The following is a 16,063-nucleotide window of genomic DNA, read 5'->3' on the forward strand; positions in this document are numbered from 1 at the left end:
ACTCAGGTACTGACCTGACTATGACGGGATATACCGACTCCGATTTTCAAGCGGATAAGGATTCCAGGAAATCCACTTCGGGATCTGTGTTCATCCTTAATGGTGGAGCTGTTGTGTGGAGAAGTATTAAGCAATCTTGCATTGCTGACTCCACAATGGAAGCAGAATATGTGGCTGCTTGTGAAGCATCCAAAGAGGCTGTATGGCTTAGAAAGTTCCTTAAGTATTTGGAAATTGTTCCAAACGTCGACGAGCCCATGACCCTTTATTGTGATAATAGTGGGGCTGTCGCTAACTCAAAGGAACCTAGAAGCCATAAGCGCTCTAAGCATATTGAGAGGAAATACCATTTGATTCGAGAGATCGCGCAACGCGGAGACGTGGAGGTGAAGTAGATCTCTGGAAGATCCATTCACCAAGCCCCTAGCGAACATGGTCTTCGACCAACTTCGAGAGGGATTAGGCATGTAGGACTACTCACATCTTCTTTGAGTCAAGTGGGAGTTTGTTGTCAATGGTGCCCACAAGAAGAGTAGTAGTGTCTATTTATGTACATTTGATGTCATATAGTCTTACGAAGACTCTTGCTTGTAATTGCTTATTCATTAATAAAAAGTTGAAACGTTCATTCAATCTTCTTTGTTTGAAGCTTTATGATAAAACCATAGTCTTTTAGTCCATAAACAAACTAAACAACTTACGAAGAGACAAATGTAGATTTGCATGAACAAACTCTTCGTAGTTTGCTTAAAACGATATATTCGCAATCTTAGGGTCAAAGGACTATTGACCTCAGTATGATTGTTAGAAGAATCTATGATGTCTGGTTATGAGGCATTGAGAGTTTGGGACTCTATAGTTCTTCTAGGTATCTTCCGAAGATACTGAATTGACCAGTGCACTTCTAGAGACAATATAAGAACAAACCATTTAACCTCTTATGTCTCGAAGTCACTATGTATGAATTGCATCATGTTTACCTTAATCCTGAAATGAGACATGCCATTTCACACCTTAGTATTTTCATTTGAGAAAGTCAAAGTTCGGACTCACCATGTGATTCCGAACAAGGCCTATTGGTGAAGTACTAAGTTGTGAGTCTGTCATGAGTAACTTTGTGAAGTTCTCATAGATATGGAATTCATGTACAAGATTGCTGAAATGCAATGTATGTCACCTCATGCTTTGTTCCTTAGAGTGTGAATAAATGAACTGGCCAGTGTCCAAATTGAGTCCTGACTCTTTTGGATGAAACAATGTGACTTGTTAGCTCCTCGTCAATACATTGTTTCTAACTTATTCACAAGCGACAAAGGAGTTGAGGAAATAACAGCTAGAAGGGTAAAATGGTAATTTAGTAAATCCCGACTAGCTGATGACATTCATGAAGGGTAGCATAGATAATATTCAGTGGATCCGCTCATTATAATTAGGTCGAATTCTTGAGTAGAAAACAAATTCATTTGAACCGAGAGATTTTCAGTGTCAGCTCTTTAGTGGAGTCAGCTGGCATTAAGCTAAACTTGGAAAAGGTTTGTGAACTTTTGAGTCCAAGTGTTTAGCTAAAGCTTTGTTCATTTGGGTCCATGAGGTCACTGTCACGAATCACATCGATAGGAATAGTTAAACTGGAAGCTAAGTCAAAACAAGAACGAAAATAGTCAAAAGGGTATTTTTGTCTTTTGAGACAAAGGATGAAATGAATGTCAATAAATTTTTTGACAAGTTCATTTGATGACTTAATGTCACTCGGCCATAATATGATTAATTGGGCCTTGTGAATTAATTTCATTTCATAAGAATTTTATTGAAAATTCTTAATGGGCCTTTTTCATGTTGTCATGAACAAAATGGAAAAGCTTCTAGAAGCCCTTTCTAGATGGTGTAGGCGCCCATATTACCCAAGAGGAAAGAGAGTTTATTTTGTGCATAAATGTATTAAGATACTTGCCAAAAGAAAAAGAGGAAACAAATTTCCCCTAAGGGGAAAGCATGATAGGCGCCCAAAAGGATCAAGAGAGAAGCAAATAAAAGAGGAAACAAATCCAAGGACTTACTTGCTTAGTCTTGGCCGTGTGACTCTTTGAAGGAAAAGGGAAATTGGCTCATGAATATGTGATATTCTATAGAAGAGGAAACTACCTTATTGAAGGTGAGACCTCTCCTATAAATAGGAGCCTCATTCCACACTTTTCATTCATCTCAAAGTTTTAGAGATTGAGAGCTTCTCTCTCTAGACTTGGCCGATCCTCTCTCTCTCTCTCTCTCTCTTCAATTTCGTTTTATTGTTTTGGCACCTAGGTCCTCATTTGACCTAGTGTTTAGCTCTGCGACTTCAAGACTCGTTCTTAGGTCGTAGTGTTTAAAAGTGCCCACTCACTAATTCCTTTTCTCTCGAGTGATTTAGTGATAGAAACTTTCGTGGTTGCTCGAGGTGCCGAGGAAAGAAAGAGGGACATGCTGCGAGGGGAGACGAGCGTTGCAACTTTCTAAGAGCTTCTCAAAGATCAAGCTTCAAGAAAGGTTAGTAAGCTTCTTAGCTCATAATAGTTTTTAATTACATGTACTTGCTTCTTTGTCTAGGTTAGTAAAAACTGTTTTTACTTGAAAAGAAATTTTTTAAAATTCCGCCGCTTCCCGAAGCGTTTAAACTTTTTCTTAAACCCTAGATCAATTCCAACAACCCCCCGTACCTCAGAAACCGCGACTTGCGAAAAATTTCAAAGGGTACTCGTCGTTCACGCCGCTGAACACGGCGCCGGAAAGGATCTTGGCTCTGGCACGTGACAAGTTCACGCCCCCGGCTCCAATGAAGAAGGACCCCGCAACTCGCGATCGGTCCCGGTATTGTGAGTTCCATCGGGAATATGGTCATTTGACCTCGGAATGCTACAACCTCAAAAGGCAAATCGAGGCTCTGATCCAACGGGGCGAGCTGAAGGAGTTCGTGTTGCGCATGATTGGCGCTGCGGGCCCCACCGCGAACAGACAGCAGTCTGGTCAAGGAGGAGGAGCGGCCGCCTCTGCCAACCAAACCCCGGCTACTGCCAACGCCAACCCACAACTGCACGTGGTAACCACCATACTGGGAGGTCCACAAGATGGGGATTCAGCCCGTCAGCGGAAGAAATTCCTTAGGGCCGTGTCTCAGGAAGACGCTGCTATGCACGTCAACTTCACATATGAAGAACCTCCGTCCGTGCCTCACGAGACGATGTATTTCACCAATGAAGAGGCCAAGTGAGTTGTGCATCCGCACAATGACGCGATCGTGCTCAAAGCCCAAGTGGCCAATAACTTGGTGAAAAGGGTTCTCATCGATAACGGCAGCGCTGCCGACATAATCTTCAAGTCCACCCTAGAGCGCATGAAGCTCGGGGGGCTGCGCCCGACTCCGACCCAAACGCCATTGTTTGGGTTCACTGGGGAAAAGGTTATGACCGAGGGCATCATCGACCTGCCGGTCACCTTTGGGACCCCTGGAGGAATCGAAACCGTTCACATGGTCCCATTCCTAGTGGTCGATCAAGAGTCGCCCTACAACTTAATCATCGGGCGACCCACGTTGAACCGGCTAAGGGCAATCACTTCCACGTATCACCTACTGGTGAAGTTCCCCACCGAAGGGGGAATTGGCATCATGGCTGGAGACCAATCCCAAGCCAGAATATGCTACGTGCAAGGAGTTGATGGCAAGTCCGCGGGAAAAGCGGTCAACACAATCTTCCAACTGGAAGACGATTACCCATGCAACCTAAGGGATGCAAGGAAGTTCGGAGAACTTGACCCCCGTGATGAAATCGAAAGACTCAAAGTGGAAACCTCCGATGATCTTGTGCCAATCGTCCTGGACGAGTCGAAGCCTGATCAAGTTGTAAAAATCGGCACCCGACTTCCACTCGCCATCAAAACTCAGCTTACCGCCTTCCTTAGGGAGTTCAAGGATGTTTTTGCATGGACTCATGCGGACATGCCCGGAATCGATCCCGAGGTAATAGTGCACCGACTGAACGATGACCCAAAGGTCGCCGAAAAAGTGCAGGCTAGACGAACGTTCAACCCAGAACGATACCTGGCCATAAATGAAGAGGTCGAGAAACTCCTCACCGCAAACTTCATTCGAGAGGCTAAGTACCCCAAGTGGGTCGCCAACGTGGTAATGGTAAAAAAGCCCAACGGGAAGTGGCGAATTTGTATAGACTACAAAGATCTTAACAAAGCCTGCCCTAAGGATTGCTTTCCACTCCCGCGCATCGAACAACTGGTGGACGCCACGGCCGGCCATGAACTCCTAAGCTTCATGGACGCCTATTCAGGCTACAACCAAATTCGAATGCACGAGCCCGATCAAATTAAGACAACCTTTGTCACTGATCGAGGTCTCTACTGTTACAAGGTCATGCCTTTCGGCCTTAAGAACGCGGGAGCAACATACCAACGCTTGGTAAATCGGATCTTCGCCGATCAAATCGGCAAGACAATGGAAGTATACGTGGACGACATGCTCGTTAAAAGCCTGCTGGCAACTAATCACGTACGCGACCTTAGGGAGATGTTCACAATCCTCCGCCGATATAAAATGAAGCTCAACCCCAACAAATGCGTATTCGGGGTTGAATCCGGAAAGTTCCTCGGTTATATCGTCAGCCAACGAGGCATAGAAGCGAACCCGGAAAAAATCAAGGCACTCCTTGAAATGAAGTCGCCAAGACGAGTCAAAGAAGTGCAAAGCCTGACCGGTCGGATTGCCGCTCTGACACGCTTCGTGTCTAAAGCCACCGACAAGTGTCAACCGTTCTTCAAAGCTCTGAAGAAGACGGACGGCTTTGAGTGGACGGACGAATGCGAAAGTGCCTTCCAAGAAATGAAGGCTTACTTTGGGTCCCCACCATTCCTCTCTAAACCAAAAGAGGGCGAGACGCTGTACGTGTATCTCGCCGTCTCTGAAAGAGCTGTAAGCGCCGTCCTTGTCCGCGAAGAGAACAAGGTCCAATGGCCAATCTACTACGTAAGCAAGGCCTTACTCGACGCGGAAACACGCTATACCGAGATTGAGAAACTTTCTCTGGCTCTCGTAACGGCAGCTAAGAAGCTACGACCGTACTTCCAAGCTCACCCAATCACGGTGCGAACTGAGCATCCAATCGGTAAAGCTCTTCAAAAGGGAACGTCGACTCGCATGGCGATCTGGTCCCAAGAATTGAGCGAGTACGGGATTGAGTTCCACCCAAGAACGGCTATAAAGGGGCAGGCCTTAGCCGACTTCGTGGCAGAATTCTCCTACGCTCCCGATATGGGAAGAGCAGAAACTGACTTAAACGATAACGAGCTAACTCGGAAAAGGAAGGTAGACCCAACGGGTCCCATCTGGGAGTTATACGTAGACGGAGCATCTAATGCTCGGGGGGCTGGCGCCGGAATAATCCTAATTAACCCCGATGGGGAAAAGCTGCGATATGCCCTCGACTACGGCTTCCAAGCCTCCAACAATGAAGCTGAATACGAAGCGCTCATTGTAGGGATAGAGCTAGCACAGAAGCTCGGCTCCCATAACCTGCGAATACACTGCGACTCGCAGTTGATCGTAAACCAGGTTAAGGGAGATTACATCGCCAAGGAGCCCAACATGGTCGCATACCTGGCTAAGACGAACTCCAAACTCGAGGCCTTCTCTTGGTTCGAGATTCACCAAATCCCGAGAGAACAAAATTCGGAGGCTGATGCGCTTGCTCGCCTCGGATCTGGCATCAACGAAGACGGATTGGGGACTGTGCCCATTGAATCTCTCCCACGACCGTCCGTCTCCCGAGACGAAGTCGGGATCATAGAAGTGGCGTCTCAGCCCACTTGGATGGACTCAATTGTCGAGTTTTTGCGAAGAGGGGAACTCCCCGAAGACCGCAAGGAAGCCGATAAACTGAGGGCCTTAGCATCCAAATACACGCTCCGAGAGGGCACGCTCTATAAGCGCGGTTACTCGACACCGCTGCTCCGATGCCTCGATAGCGTTGAGTCGACCAAGGTCCTCCGCGAAATCCATGAGGGCATCTGCGGAAACCACGCCGCTGGAACTTCCCTTGCGCTCAAAGCGCTTAAGCAGGGCTATTTCTGGCCTTCCATGAAGCGAGATGCTTGCGAATGGGCAAGGCGTTGCGATAAATGCCAGCGCTTCACGGAAATTCCACGACAGCCCCCGACCCCATTAAGCAGCATCGTTGTCCCACGTCCCTTTGCTAAGTGGGGCGTGGACATCATTGGCAAGCTCCCTAGAGCGCCAAGGCAATACGAGTACGCCATTATCGCCATCGACTACTTCACTAAGTGGGTAGAGGCCGAGCCGCTTGCCAGAATAACTGAAGCAAACACGACGAACTTCATCTGGAAGAACATCATATGCAGGCACGGTATCCCCGCCTCGATTGTGACCGACAACGGGGCACAATTTGACAACGCGCGAGTAAGAGATATCTGCGATCAACTGAAGATCAGCAAGACCTTCTCCTCGCCGCGACATCCTCAGGCCAACGGCCAAGTCGAGGCAGTCAACAAGACTATCAAGAGCAACCTGAAAAAGAAGCTCGAAGACAAGAAAGGCGCCTGGGCCGATGAATTACCATTCGTCCTATGGGCGTATAGGACAACCGCGCGTAACGCCACCGGCGAGACGCCATTCTCCCTTGCATATGGGGTCGAGGCCGTGGTTCCAATTGAAACCGAGATACCCACGTTCCGAGTCGACACGTTCGACGAAGCGGAAAACAACGAGGCCATGCGCCTTGAGTTGGACCTGATCGACGAAAAGAGGGCGGAAGCATTCCGACGCCTCGCCGCACAGAAGCGCAAGGTCGAAAAATACTACAACTCCAAAATCAAAAGGCGAACCTTTGCCGTCGGAAGCCTCGTCCTCAGACGGGTATTCCAAAACACACAAGTCCAAGGCGCCGGCGTCCTAGGCCCAAACTGGGAAGGCCCTTACAGAGTCCGCAAAGTCATTCACGACGGGACATATTACATCGAGCACACGGACGGGACTCCGATTCGCCACCCGTGGAACGCGGAGCACTTGAGGCAGTACTATCAGTAGCTAGCGTCCCCCGCTTTTTTATCGCTTTTATTTCCATTTTCAATAAGGCCTACGAGCCAATGTTTTAGGATTTAAATTTTCTCGCAAGTTTTTTTTCGCAAAAGTAATAAAACTCAAGTTTTCCATTTCAATTTCGTTTTATGCAAGTTTTCTGGTTATGAACTGTTGTCGCTGTTTTTCGGACAACGATTTAGGAGCCAAAGACGGTTAGACCCAAGGCCGGACCAAGTGGTCTCGTCTTGACTCGAGCGTGTCGGACTTGGTATTCCAAGTCGTCCCTTAGCTGTGGATGTCCCTTGAGTTCGTCAGAGTACCTGAAAAGGAGTAGAGAACACGTGAACTACAAAGGGGAAACATAGGGGTTGCCTCTGTTTACCTCTCCGACGCTCAACATTAGTGTGATTGAGGTGGAGTATGGAGGTTTTAGGGGTGTTTAGAGGCCAAAGCTTGAGAGAAACGAGCGAGGTACGAGTTCGGCAGCGTTTCAGTACTCAAGAATGGATTACCTGGACCAAGGGGGGTGCCTTGGTATTTATAGGCAGCCAAGGGGTGGTTTGAAGACCCCTTGGCTGAGTGAGAATGCTTGGGTCGGCATTGGAGGAGGTTGGGTCGGCCAATGGCCGAGTGAACATGGTGGTGAGGTTCACTCGGCCATTGGCCGAGTGAAGGTCTTGGGCCGGCCGAGGTTCACTCGGCCAATGGCCGAGTGAACTGCTGAGGCAGCAGGGAGGTTCACTCGGCCATTGGCCGAGTGAACTGTTGGAAGGTTCACTCGGCCAATGGCCGAGTGAACTGTCTTGGCGGCTGAAGGGTTCACTCGGCCACTGGCCGAGTGAACTGCTGGAAGGTTCACTCGGCCAATGGCCGAGTGAACTGTCTTGGCGGCTGAAGGGTTCACTCGGCCATTGGCCGAGTGAACTGCTGGAAGGTTCACTCGGCCAATGGCCGAGTGAACTGCCTTGGTGGCTGAGGGGTTCACTCGGCCATTGGCCGAGTGAACTGCTGGAAGGTTCACTCGGCCAATGGCCGAGTGAACTGTCTTGGTGGCTGAGGGGTTCACTCGGCCATTGGCCGAGTGAACTGTCCAATGGCCGAGTGAGCCATTTGACCCAGCCAATGGCCGGGTGAGCCATTGACTCGGCCCGTGGCTGGGTTTTGACTTGGCCATTGGTTTGGGCCGGCTCCTGGTTGAGTCGGGGTTTCGCCGCCCAAGATCTCGTACCAGCCATGTGGGTCGAAGAGATGACCTTGTTCCCGTTGGCCCTAGACGGGCCAACAACATTAGCCCCCCGAGTTTCCGGTCGAGCGTAGATCGAGTGGAAACTCAAAATCTACGCCTTTATACGGGTGCGGGATGAACGCTCTCGGGTCCGTGCCATGAGGAATGGCCTTCGCGCGTCGCGAGGGACGGCCTTTGTGCGTCGCGAGGGACGACTTTTTGTTTCGGGTTGATCGTGCGTGGCTCATTTTCTCGATCTACCGATGAGGGCGTGATCGGTTAGCACGTCTTTATTGTGTTGTGCGCGTCTTGTTTTCTTGACTTGCCAATGAGGGCATAATCGATTTGCGCGTCTTCTTTGTGTGGTGCGCGTCTTACTTTTCTCGACTCGCCAACGAAGGCATAATCGATTTGCACGTCTTTTTTGTGTAGTGCGCGTCTTACTTTTCTCGACTTGCCAACGAAGGCATAATCGATTTGCACGTCTTTTTTGTGTCATGCGCGTCTTACTTTTCTCGACTTGCCAACGAAGGCATAATCGATTAGCACGTCTTTTTCGTATTGTGCGCGTCTTACTTTTCTCGATTTGCCAACGAAGGCATAATCGATTAGCACGTCTTCGTCGTTTAGTGCGCGTCTTACTTTTCTCGATTTGCCAACGAAGGCATAATCGATTAGCACGTCTTTTTTGTTTTGTGCGCGTCTTACTTTTCTCGACTTGCCAACGAAGGCATAATCGATTTGCACGTCTTTGTTTGTTTTGTGCGCGTCTTACTTTTCTCGACTTGCCAACGAAGGCATAATCGATTTGCACGTCTTTGTTTGTTTTGTGCGCGTCTTACTTTTCTCGACTTGCCAACGAAGGCATAATCGATTTGCGCGTCTTTATTCTGGACGCAGACCTTGAACCCATTTGTAACTCGTTGCCTGTCGGCCGACGAGCTGGGCGGCGAGCGCGATGCCACATTTGTGTGGCGAGGTTTCCCGTGGACGCTGGCTTGACCAGATACGCCCTGGCGGACGCAAGCCTTGAACCCATTTGTAACTCGTTGCCTTTCGGCCGACGAGCTGGGCGGCGAGCGCGATGCCACATTTGTGTGGCGAGGTTTCCCGTGGACGCTGGCTTGACCAGATACGCCCTGGCGGACGCAAGCCTTGAACCCATTTGTAACTCGTTGCCTTTCGGCCGACGAGCTGGGCGGCGAGCGCGATGCCACATTTGTGTGGCGAGGTTTCCCGTGGGCGCTGGCTTGACCAGATACGCCCTGGCGGACGCAAGCCTTGAACCCATTTGTAACTCGTTGCCTTTCGGCCGACGAGCTGGGCGGCGAGCGCGATGCCACATTTGTGTGGCGAGGTTTCCCGTGGACGCTGGCTTGACCAGATACGCCCTGGCGGACGCAAGCCTTGAACCCATTTGTAACTCGTTGCCTTTCGGCCGACGAGCTGGGCGGCGAGCGCGATGCCACATTTGTGTGGCGAGGTTTCCCGTGGGCGCTGGCTTGACCAGATACGCCCTGGCGGACGCAAGCCTTGAACCCATTTGTAACTCGTTGCCTTTCGGCCGACGAGCTGGGCGGCGAGCGCGAACTCAAGACTCAACTCGAGGGCTCATGTAGAACCTGCACGAGGAATAGGTAGTTGACTTGTGGGCTTGGGACTCAACTCGAGGACTCATGTAGAGCCTGCAAGAGGAGTTTCGTGAAGAGTCGACGCGAGGAGTATTGGTCGACTCGCGGACTCGTAGCTCGACTCGAGGAATGAATTCATCTCGAGGAGACATGTGAAGAGTTGGCACGAGGAGTATCAGTCGACTCGTGGACTTGAACTCGACTCGAGGGCTCACGTAGACCCTGCACGAGGAGTTTCGTGAAGAGTCGTCGCGAGGAGTATTGGTCGACTCGCGGACTCGTAGCTCGACTCGAGGAATGAATTCATCTCGAGGAGACATGTGAAGAGTCTCTCTTATTTTTATTTTTTGAGTTGTTGTTGAATTGTTTTTTGATTGAGCGTTTTTATTGAGCGTTGGTCCCTGTTAGCCCCCCGAGTTTCTTGCGTTTGTGAGACAAAGGTTGAGAAACTCTCGCGTTAGAGGTATGCAATAGCATTTTTTCATGTGTGAAATAACTCTTTATTGCAATAAGGGGGTTATTACAGCTTGTCATGGCACTTGGCCTTCTTTGAAAAAAGGAAATTACACTTTTGAAATGAAAGTGACCACGAAGCCGATCGAGTTCGGGCGTGAACGTCGAAGTCGCGACCATCATGGCTTGCTAGTAGATGCGACGAATTCCCTGAGATTCCCAACTCGAATTAGGGAATCAATTCGCTTCTTGAGCTGCTTGCATTCGACCGTCGCGTGCCCGTGATCTTTGTGGTATTCGCAGAACCGACTTCGATCTCGCTTCACGGGGTCTTTTGTGAGTGGAGCGCGGCTTCCCAGCTCTTCGCGGCGTAAGCGCAGGATCCGGTCGGGCGTTGTGTTGAGCGGGACGAAGGATCGCTTCGGGGCTGGAGAAGGGTGGTCGTTAGGGACTTGACCTTTCCGGTGCCTTTTCCTTCGTGACTCGGGACCAACGGCCGGCGTCACAAGCGTGGCTGCGTGCTCTTGATCGAGTGCTCGATCAATGTTGGGTGGTTGCTGCCCCAAGATGATCGCGGTCTCGCGTCGGGCGTTGAGCTTTTCTCTCAAGTCGAACTCGGGATCCTTTCTTTGAGAGTTGAGGCGGTCTCTCAAGTCTCCGGAGGCCGTCCCTATCACCCTTGTTAAGGGCGCATCACTCAGGCGACGCCTTTGGCGGAGGCCGAGACCATCGACGTCGTCACCTTCACAAGGGTTTTGGACGCGGATGGTGAGCTTGGAGCGTCCCTTTCGGGACCTCGAGGTCGAGCGTCCTCGGGCATTGTGCGAGCTTTGATGCCTTGACGTGGTCGCCCGAGGGTGTCCCCTTGAGGGCGTGTGTGCGTGCTCACCAGAAAGTTGACGTTTTGACGCGGCCGCCCGAGGGTGTCCCCTTGGAGGCGTGCGCGCGTGTCCACTTTCGTGAATAGCGAGGTCGAGGTTGGTCTCGTGGTTGATGTTGCCGACGTTGTTGGAGTCGAGGAGGTCGGCGATGAGCGCGCCGGTGACGCCGGGGCGGTCTAGGAGTTCGGCGAGCCTTCGAGCCGTGTCCTCTCGGACTGCGGCCTCGGGGTCATTCGCCGGGTCTCGGGGCTGGCTCTCATTATCATGAGGTTGCCCTTCGAGACGGTGCGCGGAACTTTGGAGGTCGCGCCTCGAGCTAGTCGCTCGGGCGCCCACGGAGGTGGCGGGGCTACGACTCATCTCTCGAGAGTCGTAGAAGTGAGAAGTAGACTGGTAGAGGGGATGTGTTGCCAAGGTCGAGAGATCCCCTCCTTCTAGCGCCAAAATGTTGTCGCTGTTTTTCGGACAACGATTTAGGAGCCAAAGACGGTTAGACCAAAGGCCGGACCAAGTGGTCTCGTCTTGACTCGAGCGTGTCGAACTTGGTATTCCAAGTCGTCCCTTAGCTGTGGATGTCCCTTGAGTTCGTCAGAGTACCTGAAATGGAGTAGAGAACACGTGAACTACAAAGGGGAAACAGAGGGGTTGCCTCTGTTTACCTCTCCGACGCTCAACATTAGTGTGATTGAGGTGGAGTATGGAGGTTTTAGGGGTGTTTAGAGGCCAAAGCTTGAGAGAAACGAGCGAGGTACGAGTTCGGCAGCGTTTCAGTACTCAAGAATGGATTACCTGGACCAAGGGGGGTGCCTTGGTATTTATAGGCAGCCAAGGGGTGGTTTGAAGACCCCTTGGCCGAGTGAGAATGCTTGGGTCGGCATTGGAGGAGGTTGGGTCGGCCAATGGCCGAGTGAACATGGTGGTGAGGTTCACTCGGCCATTGGCCGAGTGAAGGTCTTGGGCCGGCCGAGGTTCACTCGGCCAATGGCCGAGTGAACTGCTGAGGCAGCAGGGAGGTTCACTCGGCCATTGGCCGAGTGAACTGTTGGAAGGTTCACTCGGCCAATGGCCGAGTGAACTGTCTTGGCGGCTGAAGGGTTCACTCGGCCACTGGCCGAGTGAACTGCTGGAAGGTTCACTCGGCCAATGGCCGAGTGAACTGTCTTGGCGGCTGAAGGGTTCACTCGGCCATTGGCCGAGTGAACTGCTGGAAGGTTCACTCGGCCAATGGCCGAGTGAACTGCCTTGGTGGCTGAGGGGTTCACTCGGCCATTGGCCGAGTGAACTGCTGGAAGGTTCACTCGGCCAATGGCCGAGAGAACTGTCTTGGTGGCTGAGGGGTTCACTCGGCCATTGGCCGAGTGAACTGTCCAATGGCCGAGTGAGCCATTTGACCCAGCCAATGGCCGGGTGAGCCATTGACTCGGCCCGTGGCTGGGTTTTGACTTGGCCATTGGTTTGGGCCGGCTCCTGGTTGAGTCGGGGTTTCGCCGCCCAAGATCTCGTACCAGCCATGTGGGTCGAAGAGATGACCTTGTTCCCGTTGGCCCTAGACGGGCCAACAACATGAACAATTAACTTATAACCCAAAAAACTTGGGGGGGCTAGCTATGGTAAGGAAACTCTCAAAAGAACACGCTCCACCAAAAAAAAAATCGTAAGACGCCTACATGGCGCACGTAAGTCGCGTAAAGGCGCAGCCCGTAAGACGCCTACGTGGCGCAACCTAAGACGCCTACATGGCACACGTAAGTCGCGTAAAGGCGCAGCCCGTAAGACGCCTACATGGCGCAACCTAAGACGCCTACATGGCGCACGTAAGTCGCGTAAAGGCGCAGCCCGTAAGACGCCTACATGGCGCAACCTAAGACGCCTACATGGCGCACGTAAGTCGCGTAAAGGCGCAACCCGTAAGACGCCTACATGGCGCAACCTAAGACGCCTACATGGCGCACGTAAGTCGCGTAAAGGCGCAACCCGTAAGACGCCTACATGGCGCAACCTAAGACGCCTACATGGCGCACGTAAGTCGCGTAAAGGCGCAACCCGTAAGACGCCTACATGGCGCAACCTAAGACGCCTACATGGCGCACGTAAGTCGCGTAAAGGCGCAGCCCGTAAGACGCCTACATGGCGCAACCTAAGACGCCTACATGGCGCACGTAAGTCGCGTAAAGGCGCAGCCCGTAAGACGCCTACATGGCGCAACCCAAGACGCCTACATGGCGCACGTAAGTCGCGTAAAGGCGCAGCCCGTAAGACGCCTACATGGCGCAACCTAAGACGCCTACATGGCGCACGTAAGTCGCGTAAAGGCGCAACCCGTAAGACGCCTACATGGCGCAACCTAAGACGCCTACATGGCGCACGTAAGTCGCGTAAAGGCGCAACCCGTAAGACGCCTACATGGCGCAACCCGAGACGCCTACATGGCGCACGTAAGTCGCGTAAAGGCGCAGCCCATAAGACGCCTACATGGCGCAACCTAAGACGCCTACATGGCGCACGTAAGTCGCGTAAAGGCGCAGCCCGTAAGACGCCTACATGGCGCAACCTAAGACGCCTACATGGCGCACGTAAGTCGCGTAAAGGCGCAGCCCGTAAGACGCCTACATGGCGCAACCTAAGACGCCTACATGGCGCACGTAAGTCGCGTAAAGGCGCAGCCCGTAAGACGCCTACATGGCGCAACCTAAGACGCCTACATGGCGCACGTAAGTCGCTTACATGGCGCAACCCAAGATGCCTACATGGCGCGATTTGAGACGCCCACGTGGCACAATCCGGCACACGTAACACACCTACGTAACATGGCTGACTCGCAGTTGAAAATACTTAAGAACGCAAACCATCCAAGTGAGTGGCGTGTTTGAAAAAGTATCTTGCCGAGACAAAAGGATGGACAAAATCATTGACGCAAACAAGTGACCGTCCATGCATGCCATAGAAGATAAATGTGCGAAAACACTCATAAAAATAAATGAATAACTCCTCATAAAAGAAAGGGGCAACTGCCTCAAAACCAAGAAAGCATGCGCTAAGACAAGTGCGCTAAAGGGAAATATCCTAGTAAGCAAGCGCTAAGACAAGTGCGCCGAACGGAAAAAACCTAAAAAGCACGCGCTAAAACATTTGCGCAGGAAAAATAAAGAAAGAAAACGGTCACTCGGCGGGATCGTCGCCCACAGGGTCGGCCCCGTCAAGTGGTGGGAAAAGCGAGTCGAAGAAGTCGAAGGTGACCCCCCGAGAAACATTCTCGGCAGCTGTGGCGTCCCGACACTCCACCGCCGCCGCGTGCCTTGCCTCCTCGACTCCGACATCAAAGTCGTCCTGAAGGTCGGACGCAAGCTGCTCCGCCGCGGCTTTCTCCTCGGTGACCCGAACCACCTCCTCCGCCAAGGAGTCGCGCTTACGCTCCGCACGAACACGGGCAGCCTCACTCGATGTAAGCTGGCCCTGAAGAATGCCAACTTCTTCCGTGCGCGATTCCAACTGACGTCGAAGGTCCCGCGCTTCGCTCCGGAAGACCTCCGTCGATCGTGTCGCCACTTCAAGGGCTTGACGTTCCGTCGTTAACTCCTCAGCCATCTTCGCCACCGCTGCCTGAGCACGGTCGCACTTGCCGCGGGTAACTCCCAATTCCACGCGAGCCTCCTGAAGCTGCTCGCGGAGACTCGCAAACTCCGCCTTTGAGTGAGAACCTCGCTCGGCGTGAGCCAGCTGAGACTTCGCTTGAGCAAGCTCCTCCTGGGCGCGACTCATCCGCCTGATGAGGTCGTGAAGGATCTTCTCGCCCCGGGTCGCTCGAGCAAGCACCTGAGAAGGCAAAAAGACAGTTTAGCAAAAGACAGATTCATCGCAAACGAGGCAAGGGAAACTCACTCTCTGTGCATCGGAAACGCCGTGACGAAAGAACTCCACGTCACTGCTGGCCACAACGCTCTTCCACATCTTCATCGAAGATTGAGCAAGGCCCAGGGAACACTCCCCCCTAACCTCCGCGGCCTCCACGTCGACCATCGAATTCACGCGCTTAGAGTCCGAAGACGTGTCTGGCAAAGCCGAGGAGGAAGGTCGCTTCAAAGAAGCGCGAGGACCGCTCTCCGCCCGATGATCGGTATCGAGTTTCTCCCGACCATCCCGCGCAGCAATCCGACGACGAACTGCCGCCAACGACTTCGGGTCCCGGGAAGCCTTCGCTAGACGAGCCCGAGCCCTCGCCCTAGCCGAAGAGACTGCAAAAGCGACAAAGTCAAAACCTTGAGTTAAAAACAAAAGCAAAAGTACGAAACGCCAACATACCTTGAGGATCGCCGCTCGAGAGAGATGATGCGGCACTCGGGGCACCCTCGGTCCGTTGAGGAAACGGCGGGAACCACCCAGTGGAAGCCATCAGCTCAGGAGAACGAAATCGTTCAACGGCTTTCCGAGCCTCCGACATTCCCCGGATCTCCTTCACAAAGTCGAGATCGTCGGCCCCCTCGTTAGCAGGAAACTCGGACAAGGGGCCGAACCGGAGCGGCGCGTCACCAAAAGCCTCCGCCGAGACCCACACCCACGGTCGTCGATTGTACTTCTCTGAATCGATGATCAGCTTAGTATTCCGTCGATCGCGGGCCACAAAGAAACTGGGTTGCCCGGGCGCAGGGACGACCGCGGTGAGATTGCGAAAATCACTCACGGTCATCACCCGCTCGGTCTGGCAATGCCACTCCATATGGCACATCGCCACTATGCGGTAGAACGCCGGGCTCATCTGACATGCGTGCACCCCCAGACGGGCGAGAAGCTGCTGAAC

This window comes from Urtica dioica, chromosome 1, assembly GCF_054948205.1.
Source record: "Urtica dioica subsp. dioica isolate 48M chromosome 1, U.dioica_male_clone48M_v1_H2, whole genome shotgun sequence".
In the NCBI taxonomy this organism is placed as follows: Eukaryota; Viridiplantae; Streptophyta; class Magnoliopsida; order Rosales; family Urticaceae; genus Urtica; species Urtica dioica.